A 7,019-nucleotide genomic window follows, 5' to 3' on the forward strand; every position below is an offset into this window, starting at 1 on the left:
CTACAAGCCCCCAGATTCCCACTCGGCTAGGGGTTGAGGGGTACCCCAGATGGCAGCGGCAGCGGTAGGAGCGGCAGCAGCAACCATGTAAGTGGCCCAACCCCTCCTTCAACACTGGATACTCCATGCTGAAAGACATCAAATATTTCCCAGTCTTGCCAGTGTTTAACCCACTGCTCTGCTGTCCCCTCCAGGGATTAGCGCAGCTGTTGTGGGGGGTGGTTTATGTAACATTTTCCTTGTTTAATTACAAGCAACATTTTCTCCCCCTCCCTTAATTGCAAGAAAAACAAACGCCTGATCTGACGCTCCATCTGGCGTTGGCTTCCTCTGTCTGTTACAAGCCCAGGTAGCATGTCCAGTGCTGGGCACCCACGCAAACCTTCTGCTTGCCAAGGCCCCGGGCAACCCGATCTGCCTGTACAGAGACCCCTTGGAGAAAGGGGAGGAGCAGCCCTCCCGTGTGAGAAGACAGCGCATGAAGGTCCTGCCAAAAAGGATCTCAAAGCACAGATCCCGCCCGGGGCCCCCTCAGAGGTGAGATTCAACGCAGCAAATGCGGGCTGCCACACAGACCTCGGGACACCTACACTCTGGGTCCTTGAGTGCAATGACTGTTTCTGTCTGTGATTCCATCTAACATCCTGTTGGTTTAAAGGAGGTTACCTGCTACAAAAGAGAGTGGAGCTAAAGTTTTCTTTAGTCCCAAAGAAGCGCTGGACTTGAGAAAAGATTGAATTATCACCTGTAGAATATTAGTGGTCAAAGCAATTCACATCTCCTCTTTGGGCCTGATTTTCCCCTTTTGTAACATTAAAAGGTTGGACTAGATTAGCAGTTCTTACATCTGGAGTCTGATCACATATATATTTTTTTAATTTTTTAGAATCAACTTCTGTATAATTAGTTTCTCTTGGAATACTTTGTATTTTATTTTAAGCCAAATGCTTAATATTCTAAATATTCTATTAGAATATAATATTCTAAAAAAGGATTCCATAGACTCTCAAAGAAACCCTACTACAAAAGAGAAGTCCTAAATTATATTATCTCAATTGTCCCTTCCAGGTTTAATATTCCATGCTTTCTACATTTTAGGACCTTTTCAGCCCTCAGTTCATAGGTGTTTTGCTCTAAGGATACTTCCAGCTCTGACAATCTATGTTCTATGATCCTTTTTGGTTCTAAATTGACACAACAAGAATTTAGGAAGTGCCTACTTTGTGAAAGGTAGTGAGCTAACCTTCCTGGGCATGCAAAGATAAGAGCAGATCAGTCCCTGTTCTGAAGGGGATCACATTCTAATCGAAAGACACAGCATATATTTCGAATAAATGAGCAAATACAGAGTAAATTGAGGAGAAAACATTAACAGGGAGCCAGAAGTGCAATGCCATGAGCAAAACATGGAAAGAGTTGGTTATTTTTTGCTAACACATTGATACAAATTGTCCCCCATGCATAGATTGTAACCTTTCTTCATCTCTGTTCCCCTGAATATTTACTATAAATTTTTTTTTAGTCCTTTGTTTTTTTCAAACCTCTGTTTGAGTACTTTTTCTAGGAAGTCTTCCCACTTGTTTCCCTCAGTCTTCATTCATATCCCTTACATTGAGCATGTAATAAGATCTTAATAAATAGTTGTAGACTGACAGATCTAATCTCTTGGAAAAATATCAAGTGCTCATGAGTAGGCCGAGCTAATATAATAAAAAAATGACAATACTACATAAATTAATCTGCTTATTCAGTGCCATACCAAACTCCCAAGAAATGACTTCACAGAGCTAGAAAAAAAAAATAATAAAATTTATCTGAAAGAACAAAACATCAAGAATTTCAAGGGAATTAATTTTTTAAAATGCAAATGAACATGGCCTAGCTGTACCAGACCTAAAATTATATTATAAAGCAGTGGTTATCAAAATCATTTGGTACTGATTAAGAAACAGAGTAGTTATTCAGTGCGATAGGTTAGGTTTACAAAATAAAATAGTCAATGACTATATTAATCTAGGGTTTGACAAATCCAAAGACCCTATCTTTTGGGATAAGAACTCACTATTTGACAAAAATTTCTGGGAAAATTGGAAATTAGTATGGCAAAAACTAGGCATTGATCCACACCTGACACCCTACACCAAAATAAGATCAAAATAGATTCATGATTTAGACATAAAGAGTGATGTTATAAGCAAATTAGAAGAATAAAGAATAGTTTACTTCTCAGATCTGTGGAGAAGGAAGGAATTTGTGGCCAAAGAAGAACCTGAGTACATTGATGAATGCAAAATGGATAATTTTGATTATATTAAGTTAAAAAGTTTTTGTACAAACAAAACCAATGCAGACATGATTAGAAAGGAAGCAATCAACTGGGAAAACATTTTTACATTCAAAGGTTATGATAAAGGCCTCATTTCTAAAACATATAGACAATGAACTCACATTTATAAGAATTCAAGCCATTCTCTAATTGATAAATGTTCAAAGGATATGAACAGGCAATTTTCAGATGAAGAAATTAAAACCATTTCTAGTCATATAAAAAGGTACTCTAAATCACTATCGATTGGAGAAATACAAATTAAGACCACTCTGAGATACCACTACACACCTTTCAAAATGGCTAAGATGACAGGAAAAGATAATGATGAATGTTGGAGGAGATGTGGGAAAACTGGGACACTGATACATTGTTGGTGGAGGTGTGAAATGATCCAGCCATTCTGGAGAGCAATTTGGAACTATGTCCAAAGGGCTATCAAACTGTGCATACCCTTTGATCCAGCAGTGTTACTACAAGGTTTATATCCCAAAGAGATCTTAAAGGAGGGAAAGGGACCCACATGTGCAAAAATGTTTGTGGCAACCCTTTTTGTAGTGGCAAGAAACTGGAAACTGAGCGGATGCCCATCAATTGGAGAATGGCTGAATAAGTTATAATATCTGAATGTTATGGAATATTAATGTTCTATAAGAAATGATCAACAGGAAGATTTCAGAGAGGCCTGGAAAGACTTACATGAACTGATGCTAAGTGAAATGAGCAGAACCAGGAAATCATTATACATGACAACAAGAAGATTATATCAGAGAAATGCAAATTAAGACAACTCCAAGATACCACTACACACCTGTCAGACTGGCTAGAATGACAGGGAAAGATAATGTGGAATGTTGGAGGGGATGCGGGAAAACAGGGACACTGATACATTGTTGGTGGAATTGTGAATAATCCAGCCATTCTGGAGAGCAGTTTGGAACTATACCAAAAATCAAATTGGGTTTACCCTTTTGATCCACGGTTTCTACTTTAATCCCAAAGAGTTTTTAAAGAAGGGAAAAAGACCTGTATGTGCAAGAATGTTTGTGGCAGCCCTTTTTGTAGTGGCCAGAAACTGGAAACTGAGTAGATGCCCATCAATTAGAGAATGGCTGAGCAAATTGTGGTATATGAATATTATGGAATATTATTGTTCTGTAAGAAACAATAAACAGGATGATTTAGGCCCTGAGAATTACATGAACTGATTAAGGAAATAAATAGGAGGATATTTATCTTAAAACAATATATATGTGATCATTTGATGCGGGTTCTTCACAATGAGATGAACCAAATCAGTTCCAATACAGCAGTAATGAATTGAACCAGCTACACCCAGGGAAAGAACTCTGGGAGATGACAATGAACCACTACATAGAATTTCCAGTCCCTCTATTTTTGTCCGCCTGCATTTTTGATTTCCTTCACAGGCTAATTATACACTCTTTCAGAGCCTGATTCTTTTTGTACAGCAAAATAACTGTTTGGACATGTATACTTATATTGTATTTAATTTATACTTTAACATATTTAACATCTATTGGTCAAGCTGCCATCTGGGGGAGGGGATAGGCGGAAGGAGGGGAAAAATTGGAACAAAAGGTTTAGCAATTGTCAATGCTATAAAATTACCCATGCAGATAACTTGTAAATAAAAAGCTATATTAAAAAAATCTATTTTAAAATGCTTGCAGACTCTATTCAACAAGTTAAGAAGCATTGGTCAATTTCCATAAAAATAGAAAGCTATTTTATATCAAAGTCAATTTATCTTAATAAGCAAAATATGTTAATTTATTAAAAAAAAAAACCAAAAAACAAAACAAAACAAAAAAAACCCACAATGAATCAATGATCAATTCTGATGGACATGGCTCTTGTCAACGAGATGATTCAGGCTAGTTCCAATAGTCTTCTGATGAAGAAACCATATGTACCCAGAGAGAGGATAGTGGAAACTGAATGTGGATGACAACATAGTATTTTTACTTGCATTTTGTTTTCTTTTTCATTTTTTCCCCTTTGATCTGATTTTTCTTGTGCTGCACACAAGAAATATGTATAGAAGAATTGCACATGTTTCACACATTGGGGTGGGGGGAAGGAAAGGAAAATTAGAACACAAGATTTTGTAAGGATTAATGTTGAAAATTATCCATGTCTATATATAAAATAAAAAGCTTTAATTAAAAAAATTATAAATAAATAATTAAATGAAAAATTTTTAAAAAGGAAAAAATACTTGTGGACTGAGTCAGGAATTGGAATATTGAGATCAGGAAACATCTATTCTAGATTGATTTGGATGTGTGGTATGCTAAAGGAAATAATATAAAATAAGGTTGGAAAGGGACCTCCTTTTGGAGGTAGGACTTTAAATGGCAGACCAAAGAGTTTTTATTTTATCCTAGAGGCATGGGGGAGACTTTGAAGGTTTTAGTACATGAGGATTACATGGTTAAAATCAAGACATAGGAATATTATTTTGGTATCTATGTGGAAGATGGGTGGAGAGAGGAAAGATCTGAATAAAGGGACTCAATTAGGATGCTATCATAGTAATTTGTCCAGAAGAAGTAGGGTAGTTGCTCTGTAAATGAAGAAAAGGGGACAGATATGAAAGACACTATGGTGGTAGAAGCAACAAGGATTGGATATCAAGTGTGATGGAAGAGGAAAGTGCTAGGTTATAAATCTAGTTGACTGGGAGGTGGTATCCTCATAAGAAATAGAGATGTTTGCAGTGGAGATGCATTTGGGTAGTGAGAAGAAATGTTTCATTTAAGCTACTTTGAATCTGAAACATTGATGGGATATCCAGATGAAGATGTGGGGCTGAACTTAGGAAAGATATAAAAATTAGAAATTATTTACATCTAGATACAAACTGATCCCATGGAAGATGAGATTACTAAGAAAGAAAGCAAGAGAGAGAGAGAGAGAGAGAGAGAGAGAAAGAAAGAGAGAGAGAGAAGTGAGCCCAAGATAAAGCTTTGGGCCAAAACCCACTTTTAAGAGAAGGAAGATGGGTAAATCACCAAATGAGTCTGAGGAGTGTTAAGTGGGAAGAAAACTAATAGACAGCAATGTCCAGGAAAGCTAAGAGAGAAAAGTATTCAGAAAGAGAAGAGGGAGTCAATGTAAAAAGCTACAGAGGGTTATTTGAAAATAACATCTGAGAAAAAGTCATCAGTTTTAACAGTGAGAAAGCCTGAGCAAAGTTTCAGGGAGAAGTTTCAGTCAAGTGTTGGGGTCAGAAGTCAGATTGCAAGGGAAATGAGTGGGTGGAGAGGAAATGAAGGCAGAGACACAGAATATAGGTTACTCTTTCTAGGAGTTTTGCTCTGAAAGGGAGGAGGAGAGATATTGGGACCTAGTTTGAGGAAATGTTAAAGTTGGATGAGAATATTTTAAGGATGGAAGCAAAGCAAAGGATGGGACATATTTGCAGGAAGTAAGGAAGATGATAGAAGAGAAGGAGATAATGAAAGTTAGAGTCAGGGATAGGAGAGCTCTCAGAAGAAATAAGAGGGGAGGATGTTCTAAGATCACTACAGCTTTGACATTTTATGTTCTAAGATTACTTCTTGTTGGACATTCTGGGCTCTGAAGTCACTTCCAGCTCTACTGAAGTGCAGTATCAGACTACAAGTCTGATAGTCATTTCCATAGTTCATTTCTCTAAGGACTTCAGATTTGACACAATTCTCTGGTCTGATTGGCTACAATTATCTGGATATTTTAGACACATTCAGAGGAGGGATAACTTACATTAAATTCTTACATATTAATTGGCTGAAACTGACCCCTGTTCATAGACATAATAAATCTTGGGTGTCATTTCAGTGGTCAACTTGCTCCTGTAGATCATCAGTGTCTAAAGTCATATCTTCCTAGGACCACCTTCAAGGAACTTACAATCTAATAGGAGAAACACTATATAAAAGAAAGGTGAAGATGGTAAGGCACCAGAGGATACCTCTTGTGGGAGCATGATAACAATGGGTGAAACGAAGGAGATCAGTAAGTGAGAAATGAAGAGTTGGAAATTCTGATTTCTCTATTATGGGAGGCTTTGGGAGACATCATTTATTTCATCTTTCATGTATAGGGGAAAGGCTGCTGAGGCTACTGAGGAGGTGTTGAGTACCATAACTAAAACAGTCTCCATGACAATGAGATTTCTAGTGATGAGCTTATCCTGGGCGAAGGATGGTGTTCATAAAATTAAAACCAAGCATAAGAGCTAGTGAAAATTGAAGAGTTGGAAATTCTAAGAACAGATCAGTGACTGCCACACAATAAAGTTTTATGATTGTTATTGTTAACTGACTGTCATATTTTTCATTTCTATTTTTATGCAAGTGTAATGACAGGCACTTGCCAATGAGGGCCCATGGCATACACCATGCTTGGATCCCCTTCTGGTGGGTTATACAGAGACTGGATTTAAACATTGAACTCTTACTGGCCTGTTCTCTATTACATTCTTTCTACTCAGTGAACCTCCCCTTAAAAATGTGTTGTCTTCAACAAATCACTGGGGTAAAATCTGAACACATTGTAAAGAGAGTAAATTCTAAAAGATTGACTAACTCCTCTATCACACAAATATCAGGAGAAGAAGTTTCTCTGTATCTTTCTCCTAATTCATTTGTATATCTTGAGTTTTTAGAAAAAAAGCTTAAAAATC

General features: G+C 37.1%; 1 pseudogene; it reads left to right on the plus strand.

Annotated features, from left to right (window-relative positions):
- The first annotated feature begins 354 nt into the window (after positions 1-354).
- Positions 355-7,019, plus strand: part of LOC111718585 — a 22,907-nt pseudogene continuing 16,242 nt past the window's right edge.

This window comes from Sarcophilus harrisii, chromosome 2 (assembly GCF_902635505.1).
Source record: "Sarcophilus harrisii chromosome 2, mSarHar1.11, whole genome shotgun sequence".
Lineage (NCBI taxonomy): Eukaryota > Metazoa > Chordata > Mammalia > Dasyuromorphia > Dasyuridae > Sarcophilus > Sarcophilus harrisii.